The sequence below is a fragment of the Lates calcarifer genome, linkage group LG9 (genome assembly GCF_001640805.2).
Source record: "Lates calcarifer isolate ASB-BC8 linkage group LG9, TLL_Latcal_v3, whole genome shotgun sequence".
Taxonomy (NCBI): domain Eukaryota; kingdom Metazoa; phylum Chordata; class Actinopteri; family Centropomidae; genus Lates; species Lates calcarifer.
The window spans coordinates 21,351,432-21,366,978 of NC_066841.1; the positions used below are offsets into that span (position 1 = coordinate 21,351,432).

Below are 15,547 nucleotides of genomic sequence, written 5' to 3' on the forward strand. Positions count from 1 at the left end.
CATTAATTCCAGTTATGAATGTTACTGAGAAGAACTTTTATGTTGCAAGGTTGTGATAATTCCTTTTGTTTAATGCATACAGAGTCCTTTTCTGGTTATATATATATAGTATATAGTATATAGTATATAGTCCTTTTCTGTTATAACATATAATGCATATAATACATATAATACTTTCACTGAGCCTCTCTCCTCAAAAGCATTCATTGTGTTACACTTGGTAGTAGTTGCCTACTTAGCCTGTTGCTACCATGACCCAACTCCTGAGAAAGAAAATACACCTTTTGATTAGTAAGGACTTCATAATTAAATAATGTCTGAAACCACTACTTGCAATTGTGTGCCTCTTCATTGTCCTTCTGTTTATCATACCTTCTAATGTTGATTATGTCACCTTACAGTGTCAAGTTGATCAAGTCTGGGGGCTCTTTCTGCTCCCTGCTGAGTTAACAAAAGGTCTTGTCTGTGTCACTATAAGATCTGTGAATGTAAATATCCATTCCCTCTGTGATCCCATCCTGTATCATTGTTCACCCCACCTTTACATACTGTTTGACCACTCCCCTGTACTCACAGTATACTGTTCACATTTACATACTGTTTGATCACAACCCTGTACCACAGTATAACTGGCCCCCTGCTCTTCACTCTTGGTCAGTTTGCTGTCTCAGACCTGCTCTGTGTGTCAGCAGACTCACAGTATTCTGGAATACTAATAAATCACCACCACTAGAGCAAACTTTTAAGGACTTGAGAGTTTTTTTTTTCAACACTCTGAATAAACAGGTGGAAATGAATGAATGAATGAAAAGTAGCTTGAGAGAAATGCTGTTGGACTGTCTGTTTCAGAAAAAAATATCAGATGTTTCTGATCTGTCACTGGAAAGGATGATTCAGACACAGAACAAAACTCCATTGACCATTTAACCCCAGGAAAAGACTGCAAAGACCAAACATCTATTTACACCTTAGTAATATTTGCAACTGCACCTAATGGATTGTGGCTTTATTTGTGACATAACGTTTGCAACTACAGATTTGATGTGTTATTATAAGGTGAGAATGTTTGGATTCATTATTTGGTCACTGGTTTAGTCATTACAACCTGTAATCCCTTTATGCAGGGTGGTGTTTTAGACGGTGCCCAGATAAGCAACTATAATGAAAGTTGATGGCATGCTAGTTCTCTCAAACTGATGCTACAGTAGGAAGAACATTAAATACAGCGGCAAGCTTCTGGTACAGTGATGTGTGGATGGAGGTGGTTTCGCACACTCTTTGAAATAAGAAATATTAGTTTAAATATTAGTTATCAGTGGTCAAAATAACAGCTGTGTGTATAGTACACTGTGTGTCCACAGTGTACTATACATGAACAACAAGGTTGACACTATTCTAACACAGTGGTTAACTCACAGTAGAACACACACTGAAACAAACATAAGTGGCATTTTTGATGAGGTTTCCCCAACTTCAGAGGGGGTGGGACAGACCTCTCATACAGGAAATATTACTTGTTTGGCTTGGCTCGTTCCCTGCTGCCGACACACTCCCTTCCAACTGTGCCCTCTGGGTGACCACTGTCCTCCTCTCTGTCATGTGAGAGGAGGCGTCTCCCACTTGGATCAAATCAAGCCCAAAGCAGCGCACCATCCCACAACAGTAGGTGATTGCATTTGGCACAAGTGTCTCTCAATCACCAATCATCACACCAAGTCACAGAGTCACACCAAATAAACACAACCCATACAACAAAACACTGCAAATAACAAATCAAGTATATATATACACAAACCATAGGATAATCATGATGATGACAACAATAATAATGAAATCATAAACAAAACATGCAGTTCTCAGGTCAATAGATTAAACTTATTCCCTCCTGTGACATAAGCAGAGAGGGAGAGATGCTGGGCTGCGGTGACAGAGGCTAGTGACAGTAAAGTCAGTTTGATAAAATGCTGTTAATAAACTTTGGGACTGCTGTTAATCTGCTAGCCATGCTAACTTCTGCATCTTTACAAACCTACCCACAACATTTCCTGTCCTTTCCTGTCTCTAGCCATATGATGTGGATAAGACAGATTTTAGTCTGACTGCAACATGAATCTGTTTCTATTGTGCTTTGTCGTATTTTGCTTTTACTGATACACCACCTTTTTCAGCTCAGCCAAGCATAAAAACACTTTTGCAATGTTTCCACTCTGTCTAAGGACAGAGAATATTTGGTAAAATACTCTATAATGTGTAACTTTGTGCACTGCTGCTGTTTGCCTGTTAGCCATGCTAACTCTCACAGGTTATGTTAACAACCCTAGCTACACTATCCCTGTCTCCTCTTTCTCATTCTGGCTGTACTACAGTAGTACAGAGTAAATTTTCACCAGGCTATGACTGCATCATGATTTATTTCTGTCCTGTCAAAACTCCCTCCTTATACCCAGAGTCAAAATTTGGACTTTTAATAAGTCAGGATTAGAAATATTTTGCATAATCACACATTGATTACCAATAGGTGATATGTAATCAAGAAAATATATGATCCATATTAAAAAGAAAACAGAGAAGAGCAAAGAGGTTAGTGAGAGGAATACAGAGCCAATTCCAATTTAATAAAATGTTATCTGTAAGACCATTAAAATAACTATGAATGCTCCACAGGCCATCTGAGCATAATTTTAATGTTTATGATTTATGAAGTCAATCATCATATCAGCATGTTTGGTATAAATCAGCTACCCAGACTTCACTGCTGGACCTGTCCCTCACTAACTTAAAACATTTGCACTATGAATTAACAATCAGAATCCACTGAGAGAGGAGAGCAGAAATACTGGGGTCAGTTTTCATTCTACATCTGTCACATATTTAGACTGTCAGGGCTTCACATCTGAGGTCATCTCAAGAATCACACCACATTTCCTCCAGTTTTATGTTGAAATAAATTCCTACAGTAGACTACAGCTACCATAGACTGTAGTCTGTCACATCTGAAAGTTGAATGGACGACACAGGAGTTATACTGTCAACACAGTAAACCATGAAATCAAAATCTCTCAAATGTAAAAGTTTCTACAAGACGACATGTTATCGATCCTCAGCAGTTAGGTGAGGGGACAGCCAGGCGTTTTCCATCATACCCTGTCTTGGAATTGGGGTTGGGGGGCGTTGATATCGTTGTTTATATTTGCATGACGTCAGAGCAAGTTAATCTGACCGCTAGGCACTGAGCCACGATCTCAGGTTGATGACAGACATTGGCGGAGAGGCTAGTGACGTCACGCGGCATTACGGCCAGTGTAGTGAGAATGGGGAAAGTTAGTCAGTGAGTTGGTGAGGAACTGCCGGAGCCTGCTGTTATCTGATCCCCGCGACAAACTGCAGCCTAACGGCTCATGGACAGCGCTGTATTTCACTAACTGCTGGACTTATCAGCATCTTCACCAAAGGACGTATCCATGCGCCAAGGCAGGACCGTCATTCTCTCAAAGATACGGTAAATGTTTCTCTTCAGATGTCTGAGTCTGTGATGTGAGTACAATGTCAGTTATCATCAACGGTCAGTGGATGCAGATCAGTTATTCGTCATTTATGAAAGACGGCAAATTATATGTATATATATATGTATACTTGTATGTTTACTGTTACACTTTGTATGTATGGTTGTGTGTGTAGGGCTCAAATATGGATATGGCAAAGATCACAGGTGTTAAACACTATTACTCATTGACCTAGAAAATGCATTTATTGAATGGTGGATTTTCTTGAGAAAAAAAATCAGTTGAAAAAACTGTTGTGGAAGAAGTCAAGTCATTACTTTTCTCTGCTGTCTCACAGAGCACTCTGTAACTGAAGATGATGACACAAACTGGTTGTATTGCCTTGTGGTACAGACACCACTGTGTACCAAATCTTGCACAGTCTTTGTTCTTGTTCCATCATCTTGGCTCCAGCTGAACTTAACATGCCACAGCCTGCCTGTGAGTGAGTCTGAGCTTCTGGGGTGGGGTGAGAGTGCACCACTGTACAGCAAAGGCGTGCTGTGCATTCACCGACAAAACCAGAGAATCACTGTGAAACAGAATGCAGCACAATAATTATTATATCGCATAATAATTTTATCTCAATTATCTTGTTTTCATCATAGTTGGAGATTTAAATAATAAATAAATTAAGTCAGTTTTTATCTTCTTTTTTTAAGATTGTTTGTTGTCAGCATATTACTTATTTTACCTAAGTAAATCTTCTAAGTACCTCATCTATCACTGTGAAAATGCAGTATAATGATCTAACTCCAGAAATTATGAATACCACTTTTCAGAAACATACAACTGGTTGTAATTCTAACCATAAACTACACCTTACAACCCCTAAATTCTATAAGTGATTATTACAACCTACATCCTACTACGTCTCTAAGCCATTGACAGTTGGACAGCAGAGATCCCAGAAATGGTTACTACACCACTAAACAGAGACCAAACTGCTCTTTATAAGTCACAAGATCTGACTATTTTAGGATGGATGATGTTGCCTCCAGTTTTCTGGGAACAGAACTGGGTGCAGCAGTCGCCCATTCACTTTTTAGTCAGGCAAAACAGTGTCTGAAAGATATGCTGACATTCTTCTGTAGTTTATGTTTGATATGCTCAGAGCTGTGAAAGCTAAGACTAGAAACCTGAAACATATTTTATAACATATATGTTTATAGTTTTAACGAAAAGAAAATAATGGGCTCTATTTTGATGTAATTTTCTTGCACCCCCTTGGTGTCTTGCTGACTTTGGGAGGAGAGTGGACAGGGGAGGCACAGTAGAGGATATGATAGCACACTGCAGTCAGGCGATCTAGGAGGTTTACCTGCTCAGAACAGAGCATGTGAATTCAGTTTTAAAATGAGAGAGTACATTTGAGCCTCTGTATTCATATTTGAAGTTCTGTGCATCCCCAGACATCAAAAAGGTTCCTGTGAGAAAAACTCTTCCACAGGATTCCTAAACTGTTAGCACATCATGACTAGGAGAGCCCTGTATTTTAATAGAGTGAAAGCAAACGTAATGAGCCATGATTGCCACTGCCTCAAATACACTCATGTATAATTTATGATAATGTATTCTTTCTGTTCCCACCCTGTACCTTTGTGTACCATGACATTACCAGGACATGTGTCCCAGATGCACTTGGCAGGGCGCACATCTACACTTGACTGTGATCTCCATCACACTGCTGGGTCAACGAAAATAGAGCAAATAATGAAATATAATTTATCAACCAATAACATTGCCGAAGTACAATTCAAATCCTGCAGATCCAGGTCAGGAGCTTCTGTTAATGTTCACATCAAACGTCAGAATGAGGTAAAAATGTGATGTCAGTGACTTTGACTGTGGTATGATTGTTGGTGTCAGACAGGCTGGTCTGGATTTTCACACACAGTTTTTTCTCAGAAAGGAGAAGGAGAAGGAGAAGAATCAGAAACCATCCAGTGAGCAGCAGTTCTGTGGAGGAAAAACACCTTGTTGATGAGAGAGGTCAGAGGTCATGGTCAGACTGGTTGGAGCTGACAGATTAGACTATGGTAACAACACCTCCAATATTGAGGTGGATGGGCTACAACAGCATCAGACCACATCAGGTTCCACTCCTATCAGCCAGGAACAGAAACCTGAGGCTGCAGTGGACACAGGCTCACCAAAACTGGACAGCTGAAGACTGGAAACACCAGTGACCTCTCCAGTTACTACATCTTAATCCAGTAGAACATTTTGGGATGTGGTAGAACAGGAGATTGGCAGAATGATGATGATGAATTAATGGAATGATGTGAAGCAGTCATGTCGATGTGGAACAGAATCTCAGAGGAATGAACATGAACACAAAATGTGATCTACACAAGTAAACATAATCAGAGAGATTGTGCTGTAATGAACTGCTTCTGCCCTAAAACAACAGGACTTCTTTTTAAGCAAACACAAACAAAGTGTGACAATTTCTTAAGGCTTGTTTTCAAGTTCATAGGTTGTGTTTATATTTTGTGTGACACTGAATGGCTGGTTATACTTGGATTTCTTATATTTTAAAAACTCATGAGGGATACATTCTGCTTTTCTCTAGGGATGTATAGTGTGAAGTGAAGTGTTTCTAATTGACACTGGAATATATCACAGTGCATGAACCAGTATGCTAGTTTGCCACAGACAGCTCTCTAATAAAATTAAATGATGTTATTTATGCAGGGGATGTAATGAAGCTGTTGGGATCATAAATGTAAAACATCTATATCTAAATGACAAAAAGCCATTTAACAGATGAAGCCAATAGTATATACAACATATTTCTGTCCAAAAAGGACATATGTATAGCAGAATAAAAGTGACAAACCCTCTTGAAGCTAAACTGTTGTTTTATCTTGGCTGAATTTAATTTTAACTGAAGTTCACATGACTACATCAAACTGGATCACATTTTTAAAACCAAACCCAACTGGTACTGCTAGGTTTGAGACCTAAACCAGCTCAAAGATCTGAAGTTATACATTTGCTTTATTCCATCCTTAACTGAATGTTACCTCTCCAGGCAAAATAGGCTATACTCTGTCTCTTTCCCACTGAGTATTGCTTGCCCACTTGCAATACATGCTGGGTCACAGACAATTGACAATGTCAGAGAATTTTTAAATTTTCTTACGTTTGAAAACAATCAAACCCAAGTGGCTGAGGCCTTGCTGAATATAGCCAGCTGGTTAAAATTCAGATTGCACCATATATAGATTTCTGTGCTGTTAGCTACAACAGCGAATCCCGGGGGCTGCTTTCTGTGTTTACTTTTGGATTCAAAGACAAACAACTGAAGTGATTCAAATTGAAGCTGTTTTACAAAACACAGGTGGCAAATGCAAAGTTTGCATCATATAGTAATATTAGCCACAATTATAAGAATTATACCAATGATGGAAAAGATCAGATTTTTTCTTTAAGATGTTACACTATAAAACCAAAATGGGGCATTTTCTGTTTTCTTCTGGCTTCTATTCGATTTCTGCTTTTTCGCTGGTGTGGTTTCCATCTTTGAGTTTGAATATCTGAGATTTTATAAATACATATCACTTTGCAATCTCAAACTATAGACTTTTACCATGCATTTCAGAGGTGTGCTTTACATTCTGTGCATGGATCCGTTGTTGTTAACATTGCACCACCTGTTCCTGGTAAGAAAAGTAAGGGACACACTGGAGAAGGACTGAACAAATAGTGCCCAAGGAACTTTAATGGGTCTAATAGTTTGCACCTGCCAAAACCACACACACATATTTTTCCAGATCACCAAGCACAACTGTTGTGAGATATAAACTGTGATGAAAGGTTAGTGCCTTTCAGATACAATCATATCAAGAGGTTGCAGACCCTTTATTTGCTTGTTTGGTGTCCTAAGTATCATGTTGAGAACTTTCTGGTCAGGGTAGACTTAATATTGAGTGAACCAATGGTCCCCCTATGTAGCTTGCAAGTGAAACTGGGATTACCATTTTTATGATTGGTAACCCACTAGGGATAGGCATTTTAGTTACTTATTGAAATCAAATAGTCAAGGCAAATTAAAGCTGATTAGCCGTGACATCATCGTTAACACATGCCCTCCTGCCAAACCAAAATAACAATAACAATTCAAAAAACTGTAATGTTCTCAGCAGTGTATCTCTCCTCTGTGCTGAGTACAGAAGTGTTCCAGTTACATTCGATGTAATGAGAGCTGTCCATGCATCAGTTGTTATTGCTACTTTCTTGACCTCCATCAAATTCTTCTTATAGAGCCATATCTGTCTCATTGTACTTTTTATCAATCTCGCTGGTAATAGTCTTCCATGAGGCCATGGTGTATTCAAGTTCCACAAGCCCGCTCCTTCGACAACGCTAAGAGAAAGCATATTGTCTGAAATCACTGAAGTCAACAAAGCAGCTATTTGTTCCTGTCTGTTGTTCCTGCTGTCTGTTTGCTGTCACATGAGCGTGTAGGTACAACAAATCCAGTCATTTATTTTTGTTGCTCCATTTGGCCTTCTTGTTGCTGAAGCTCAACATTTTTGTGACGTGTTGTAAATGACACATGCTGGTAGAACTGTGGAAAGCTAGCTTCATCCTGCATAACGCACATTCAACCTTGTTGTCCAATTGAGTAAAATAACGCCATACTCGCTTCTTTTTATTGCAGCCATCTGCTTCAGTCTTTTACTTGCTCCACACAAAGCTAAGATGCTCAGGCAGAAACAGAACCATAAACATTAATACATTAAATACATAACACTTCTGTATCTCTAAAACTCCTCCCACCCCCACCCAAATAAGAATGATTACATTTTTAAAAAAAAGATGTCACTGCTTACCGTTTTGACCACTTTGCTAATTGATTATTTGTGTAAATAACCCACATCTCTCTATATTGAGTTAACTTTTTCATAGACCTAGAGCAGCTATGACATTAAGCTGTATGCCAGTAAATTCTACAACTGAATACTCATGAATTATCAGGAAGAAACTTGCTGGCAACCAGGAAAGCATGGTGACCATTAGAGAAATGACTGGCAGCTGGGAAAGACTAACACTGGGGCTGTAGAGGCCAGACTAACTGAGGCAGGGTCCCATGAGGGAGCACCCCATCACGTTGCTATGGAATGTTATGTGTATATCCCAAGTAACCCCCAGAGTCACCCCAACAACGGGAGAGGATGAGGACAGAACATGACACTGAGTGTGCTTGGACAACTGATAACAGCTGATATATGGCTTAAGATTCACCACACAAAGATGGGTTGCTAGGGGACACACCAGCCTCAAGGTGTAACCTTGGTGAGACTGAGGAGTAGCCAAGCCAGGAGACAAACTGTGGTACATAGAGCCTTCAGGAGTTGATTGAGGGAAACACAGATGATTCAGAAAGTATGAGGAAACACAACCCCAACACAACACCAAAGTACAGCAGGGTGGAGCGAGGGTGCAGTGGCCCAAAGCTGCAGAGAAACAGAAATGGGCCCAATTCAATCTCAACACTGTGTCGGAAGATACAATGGCAGGGGGAGCAGGGAAGAAGCTGAAGGCTTTATCAACCATCAATTATAACAGGGGCTCTGAAAGATTTGGGCTACATCAAACAAACTCAGATGCTGTAGTCAAGGAGGGAGATCACAGTGGCTAAAATTATTAAGGGAAGACCATGGCCACTGTCAAGTGAGCTGAGAACCACTGGAAGAACAGAGGAGAACAAGTCAGGAAAAGGGTAGAGTTTACATCAAAGCCCTGAAAGTTCATCACCAGGCCAGCTCTCCAAGGCTCTTTAACATGGAAAAACCAAGGCTAGCAGAAGTCAGACACTAGCATGAAGGCAAGAGCAGGGTTAGCCCCAGAAAGAAATGGCATCCCCCATAGGGATCTGCCCCAGATTAATAACAAGGCTCTGGAGGATGTGTTGAGTCATATGGAAAACAGGAAGCATGCCAAGCAGCTGGAAGAGAGTTGAAAAGTGAGGAGGGATCAGGGGACATTTCACAGTTAAAATGAATAAAATAACAATTAACTGCTGAGAGAGCTGATGTAGGGAGGTCTGTCTGATATGCTATGCCTTTACTTTATAAGATGTTTTGCATGATTGGGTATTGTGGCAAAACTGGACAAAGGATTGTGGTCAACAGGAAATAAGGGCTCCCTACTCACCCCCTCTCTATCACAAACAAGATCTGATATCAGATACTCAAATACATCCCTTGCTCTGGCATCTTAATTATAATAACACAATAATTACAAAATGATTTATGAAGGAAACATGCAATTGATCAGGATGAACAGTAATATTTCAGTGTTGTTCACTCCAAGGTCTTAAACTGTCTCTGGGCCATAGGTTACCAACATTTAGCATAATTTACTACCACTCAACTACAAGTCACATCCAAAGTCAGTCATGTCCATACTTGTAAGAATTATCCATCAGGACTTCTTGAAGATGACAAAGCATTGTGACATGCCTGGCCAGACAGCTTGTCCCAGTCTTGATCTTTACTTGTCACTCAAGTCCACTCTTATCTGGAGCAGTTTCAATGATTTTTCACTTGGTGCAGTCATCTGTATTAAGTACGATGTCTCCAGGAATGAAATTATTCTTGGCTTTGGTTAACTTCTGTTGTTCATGAAGTTGTGACAGGTACTCCTTTGTCCATCTTTTCCAAAACAAACTGGACATACACTTTGCTTGTCACCATCTGTCATCATCATCATTACATCAAGTCCTCTTTCTAAAGAGACAAAGTGGCAACAATGAGACTGGGTTGCCCGCTATTTAGAAATTCAGTGGTTTGATCCCTCACTTCTTCAGCCTTGCTGAAGTATCCTTGGGCAAGATACTGAATCCCAAATTGTGAATGTGTGTGCATGTGTTAGAGTGCTTTATATACATAGAGCAAGGGCTGTAGAATGTTCATGTAAATGTAACCTGTAGTGTAAAGTGGCTTTGAGTGGTCAACATAACTAGAAAAGTGCTATATAAGTGATGGTAAGTGTGGTCATTTACTTCACATAGCAATGTCTGGAGACCTTCCATACATTTAATTTGAGTGGAGCACTCTCATGCTCCTCCAAAATTGAACCAGTTGGAGGATTAAATGTCCACGTATGTAATATCTCTTCTTGGAGTTCCTCAAGGATCTAAGAACAAAGTTTCAGTGGAGTGTGAGTGCTAAAGTTGTAAATGGCATGAAAGGGGTTGAGGACACAGTTAAGTCACTTAAAGGACTGAAATATCATTTGAAGTGAACATACCTGAGATGTTGTCATGTAATGTGTGACAAGGACTTGCAAGTCCTGGAGAATTGACTCTAATATAATGTTATATCTTCAGACCTAATGTGTGGCTTTTGTAGTTTGACTGCAGTGACAATGACTGTGTTCATATGGGCAAGAATAATTCCACCTTTGATCAGTGCTAGAAGAACTGAAACCAACAAACATCTTTGTGTGATTACCTTAATTAACATCAGAAAAAACAATGGAATCAAGTTGTGATTTGGAAATACAATTTACATAGATGTAAGATCCATGTAAGTGAGGTTCTTAATGTTAGTGATGTGTCTCAGTGTTAATTTGAATTTTATCTGTTGGAATTGAAGTGTTGCCCTGAAGCTGATGACTTGTAATTGCAGTGTTGGTGTACATGTGTCAGTGAAAGTCAGCTCACACTGGGGAGATACACAAAGTCAAAACAGACACACACAGCAGCTGTGTTTTTTCAGAGGTTTCAGTTAGCCAACCAGAAATAACTGATGTTTTCAAATAAACAATTCAAGGATATTTATATCTTTGCACTACATCTTCCACTTGTGTGACTGTCATCACAGACTGTGTGTTCACCAACAAATAAGGAGTGTTTCCCATATGTTGAGAATATCTTTGTGATGTGTGTTGGAAGCTATTTGAGTCCAGTACCAGTTAGAGAGGACATTTTTCGTTGTATAGCACAACTATTTCTGTTTCTTGTGCATCCTCAGTATGATCATTTTAGCACATCAAGAATGCAGTTTGTCAGAGTCAACATTATGTGGTCTGGGTTGTATACTATAATCAGTCCAAGCTGTACTTTGTCAGGCTTGCTAAACATCCATTAGAGCCAGCTGTAGTCCTGCTTCATCAGCCTCAGCTGTTATTTTGTTTGGTAGAACCAATGAGCATTGGTGGGAAAGTAAGAGTGCTGCCTGTGCCCACTACTTTCTTGAAGAACCCCTTAAACAAACAAACAAGCAAACAATAAAATACTCTAATACTAATTGGCATCTTATGAATTAATTCAGAGAATTTAAAGACAATCCCAGTATTTGTTTAGATTGTTAATTAGTCTGAATAAAAATGTTAATTTGAACTGTTATTTACATGCTGTATTGGATGTTAATGTACAAAGATTTTTTGGTGAAGTTTCAGCTGTACTTTGAACTGTGCAAACCTTTTTTCCCCCATCTGTTGCACTGTGGGACACATGCACATTAATTTTAGTGTGGTTACCAGAATCCCAGTGTGAACATACTATGCTCTTAACATGGTTGTAATTAGTAAATAGTGATTAAGTGTGCAACTGGAACAGGTTTGAATGTCTTAAATGATCTTGATTTCAGCAGCTGACATGCTGGTAGAGAACTGTGTTTTTAACAGCCCTACATTTTCATTCATGTTGTCACTGCAGTTTTGACCAAGTAGGTTACAACAACAGTTTCTTACTTGTTCTACTAAAGTTTAGCATATTGTCAATCCTCAACTGCTGTCATTATTTCCACTCAAGCTTCAGTTTAAAGTTTAGAAATAAAGCAATAAAGATCTGTACATCTCATTTGAACTATATTTGGATGCTTCTTGCATTTGCAGAAATGGGCTCCTATGTGTCTGCAAATAAATATTGTGAATGAGTACAGCCCTTGTCTGGTCCTGGAGGGACTTCAGACAGCAGGTTTTAGTTCCTGGCAGTCTTTTGTGAGTGGACAAAGAGGCGTCAATACTGTGCTGCCTGGAACAACGTATCAAAGTTGTGCAACCCAGTCTAATCCGCTCCATTAGGGGTTGTGTGTCTGGAGCCCTTTCACACACAGCATGGCCCTTGTTTGTGCAGCAGTGCAGTTGTCTTGGGGTGGGGAGGGTTTCAGTGTTGGTGACTGCAGCTGTGCCTTCTCGTAGCTCAGTGAAACAAGAGAGGACTGGCCTTGCTGGCCCATAAACCGCCTGCAGAGACATGCTGTCAGCAGCCAAACACCCACTGGAGACATCTTACAGGCTTCCTCCATCAACCAACTTTTTTGAGTTGATGTGGCTAGCCAGAAGACACAGGACTAACCTTATTGTCTCTTCAGATGCATCAGGCAGCTGGAGTAATAAAGTTACCATAGTGTGTGCTGTAGTGACCAGCTGTATCTGTGCCATTAAGGAATAAGACCAGACATACTTACCATTGACACACTGACAAATTCTAAAGATCCTTCTAGAGATTCATCCGATACTCTTATACTTTAGCACTTTGAATTAGATTTTAGCCTTTTTTAGTACATGTCTCACATCATTTTTAACAGTGTACATGGGGTTTGGGTCTTCCACATCACTGAGGAGTCAGTGAGGACCATACCAGCATTTTTGCTTGAGCCATTTTACTGATATTAAAGTAAAAGGTTAGGTTTGGAATATCTACTGTACACTGAAAGAGTTATTGGATGCTGTAATCATTCCTCTCGTCCATATGGACTGTGAAGTGATAATGGGATGTTGGTTTGAACCCTCTCAAGTCCTGGAGCTCTAATCATAGTTGGACTGTAAAAAAATTCTTTGAATCCAAAACGTTGATCCAAGAGGAAACATAAAAGGCTGAATTTCTGTCCCAGTACAACCATGGCTTTCTCCATCAAGTGAACTCCCGTGTGCGGTTCAATCTTATTTTATCCAGGTTTCCATCACTCTCTCTCTTCGCCGTCTTTGTTTGCCGTCTTTGTTTACCCTGGTCACTCCACTGACAACCATTTCCACTACTTGGGAAAAGCTGCTGATTGGTGGTAGGTGCACTTCTTTCATGCTGTAAGTTAAGCCTTAATTTTATTCAAAAATTTATGCTGGGTGGCAGACAAAATTACATAGTGAAAGAGTGGCTCATGAGGAACTAATCTAAGATATGATGGTGTCATTATTCTGATGGTATTACATGGTGCTGTCAACATTTACTTCGTATTGATAAAACAAGTTTTGCATTTCCATATTTAAGTCCCCTCCATATTGTAAAATGTCTAATTATGGGAGTGTTGTCTTCATGAAATTGAAAGACTTTTCACTAGTTTTTCATTAATCATGCTCATTGACATACAGGTATTGACGTTTTAAATGTTAACCACCAACTTAAATTTTCCATTAACTGTATCTACTATGTTTTTTGTATTATTTTATTCATATAGGTACTCACTCTGCAAATTTTAATACAATAAAGTGTATGTATTGTACATTGGTAGCATGTTTATTCTTTGGGCATTGTAGATATGGACTGTTCTCCTAATTGTTTTTAGTCTGGTGAAGAGTGTTCCAACTCAAGGGACACACAAGAGACATTTTGATTTGCCATAGCAGGGAAACAAAAGTAATCAGAATCAGCATCAGAATCCTTTATCAATCCCTTGTGGGAAATTGTTGGATTGCAGTGCTCCATTTCACAAGTACAGATGAATAAAGAGGAATAAAATAACATAACAATAAGATAAAAATAAAACTAATTAACTAATTAACTAACTAATGAATGATGGCGCTGTACCAAGACTATACAGGGAGGGAGGAGTCACGCAGAAGGAGTCATGAACTGACACAGTAATGTCTTTTGTACAGCTACACCATATTTATCTAATATTAGCAAAGATCAGCTATCAATAAGCTAGTCATACCAGATCAAGTAAGGCTGTAGCTGCAAATCATTTGCATGTGTTTGAATTGAACAATTATTTATCATTTATGAATTCAGTTTATCTGTAAGAGGAAGCATTTGCTGTTTTAGTCTTCTGTTTCTTGTACATGATCTTGTATCAACTGTATCAGTGAACTGTTTCTGTGATCCAGCAGTCACAATCACAGGGCTCTGGAACTGGCTCGCTTATATGAAAGACAAAAATTAAACCATTGGGCAGAACATCAAACATGGCAGGCCCATTTATATTGGACAAAAAGAAAAAAACATGACACCCACAAACATCTGGCTTTTGTCTTCAGTGGGAAGGGGTACAATTGGCATTCATTCAATACTCAGGTATTTATCGTCCCCAATTCTGAATGGCAGGAAACATGATACCCTGATGGATACTCCATGACAACTCTTCCAATACAGATTGGAGAAGGCATGGCTCCCACTCACCCCAACAGTGATATGAGTACCAGCAGTTCAACCATATACTCTTTAACTTTACCAGCCCAGTCATATGCCTGTGATGCAGAGAAAATCACCACCACAAAACCTGCACAAAGGAAAAGTGAGAAACTAGGTGTCTTAACTGTGCAGGTGAACACTGTGCCGCCTCCAAGATAGGTTCAGTTTATTCCCCATACATGACTCTGTTAACCAAACAGTCACCACCTTCCAGGCTCTTAGCTGGAAAACCTCCCATCACCAACCCCCAACCTGTACCCTAATGATTACACCTACTTCATTCATCTGTATGATGACCTCAGAAGGAAGTAATCAAAAACAGTTTTCCATTCTGGTGGACAACAAGCCTCCATTCTATTCTATTTTCTGGTCAATCTATATGAACTGTATTACCATGTAAAAAAAAAAAAACAATGCTTGACACTGCTATATGGAATTGAAACCAGTGTCTGCCTAGAATGACACAGTCAAACTCTTAAACAGTAAAGTGTACTTTGGATCACCATTACAAACAACACTCATCAAACTCATCACAAATACTTTTTTAAAAGTTGATTACTCATTAACACACTGATATAAATGAGGTTGTCACTGCAGTTGCTGTTTTTGTAAAGATGTGTTTATCAAACTGGTCTCT

General features: G+C 39.4%; 1 protein-coding gene across 1 annotated transcript in view; it reads left to right on the plus strand.

The window, feature by feature from the left end:
* The first annotated feature begins 3,283 nt into the window (after positions 1 to 3,283).
* megf10 (multiple EGF-like-domains 10) overlaps positions 3,284 to 15,547 on the plus strand; it is a 61,525-nt gene continuing 49,261 nt past the window's right edge. The window contains exon 1 of the mRNA XM_018673603.2: positions 3,284 to 3,499. The gene's annotated coding sequence lies outside the window, so the exon portion shown is untranslated. The remainder of the gene's footprint in view (positions 3,500 to 15,547) is intronic.